This window comes from Orycteropus afer, unplaced genomic scaffold (genome assembly GCF_000298275.1).
Source record: "Orycteropus afer afer isolate SDZICR_OR568_19922 unplaced genomic scaffold, OryAfe1.0 scaffold00372, whole genome shotgun sequence".
NCBI lineage: Eukaryota > Metazoa > Chordata > Mammalia > Tubulidentata > Orycteropodidae > Orycteropus > Orycteropus afer.
The window spans coordinates 765629-767248 of NW_006921959.1; positions in this window are offsets into that span (position 1 = coordinate 765629).

Below are 1620 nucleotides of genomic sequence, written 5' to 3' on the forward strand. Positions count from 1 at the left end.
GGGTTTGAACCGCCAGCCGTCTGGTTAGCAGGCAAGTGTCTTAGCCACTATGCTACCAGAGCTCCCCTACAGTAATAGTAGGGGAATTTAATACTCCACTTTCAATAAAAGATAGAACAAATGGAAAGAAATTCACCAAAGATGGAGAAGAACTAAACAATACAATCAACCAACTTGATAGTAAAACTATCCCTATTTGCAGATGATACGATCCTACACATAGAAACCCCAAGAGGCTCAGCAAGAAAACTACTGGAACTTATTGAAAAATTTAGCATAGTGGAAGAATATAAGATCCACATAGAAGAACTAGTTGGATTCCTCTACACCAGCAAAGAAGTCTGAGAAAAGGAAATAAATAAACCAATATCATTTACAATAGCTACCAAAAAGATAAAATATTTGGGAATAAATCTTAGCAGGAACACAAAAGACCTATACAAAGAAAACTACAAAATACTACTTCAAGAAACTCTAAGAGATCTACATGAATGGAAGAACATGCCATGCTCATGGATAGGAAGAATGAACATTATGAAAATGTTAATAATACCAAAGTAATCTATGCATTCAATCTTGATTTATTTGCCATTCATTAAAGACATGGAGAAACCAATCACTAATTTTATATGGAAAAGAAAGAGACCCCATATAAGCAGAGCACTAATGAAGAAGAACAACAAAGTAGGAGGTTTCACATTCCCAGATTTCAAAACCTACTACACAGCCACAGTTGTCAAAACAGCTTGGTATTGCTACAACAACAAACACATAGACCAGTGTAACAGAATTGAGAACACAGAAATTGATCCATCCACCCATGGTCAGCTAATCTTTGACAAAGGGCTGAAATTCATTCAATAGGGAAGAGACAGTATCTTTCACAAATGGGGCTGGTAAAGCTGGATATCCATTTGCAGAGAAATGGAACAAGATTAATGCCCTGCACCAAACACAAAAATGAACTACAGATGGATTGAAGACTTAAATGTGAAACCTAATGTATAAAGTTCATCAAGGAAAAAATAGGGGCAAACTTAGGGGCCCTAACTTATGGTATAAATAGACTATCAAGCATTACCCAAGATGCACAAACAGCAGAAGATAAACTAGATGATTGGGACTGTCTAAAAATTAAATTGTCACTTGCATCAAGACTTCCCCAAAAGAGGAAAAAGGGAACCTACAGAATTGCAAAAAATATTCAGCAATGACATATCAGAAAAAGGACTTATCTCTAACAGCACTTCAAAATCAAAAAGACAAATAATCCAATTAAAAACTGGTCAGAACACAAGAACGGACATTTTAACAAAGAAGATATTCAAGCAGCCAACAAACACATGAGGAAATGTTCATGATCCTTAGCCATTAGAGAGATGCAAATCAAAACAATGAGATACCATCTCACCCCAGCATTAATAGCATAGTTCAACAAGACAGAAAATGACAAATGCTGGTGAGGATGTGGAGAGATTGGGACTTTCATACCTTGCTTGAGGCCTATTAGATGATACAACCAGTGTGAAAATCAGTATGCCAATTCCTTAAAAAGTTGGAAATTTTAATACCATTTGATCTAGGAAGGCCATTACTAGGTATATATCCTAAAGAAGTTAA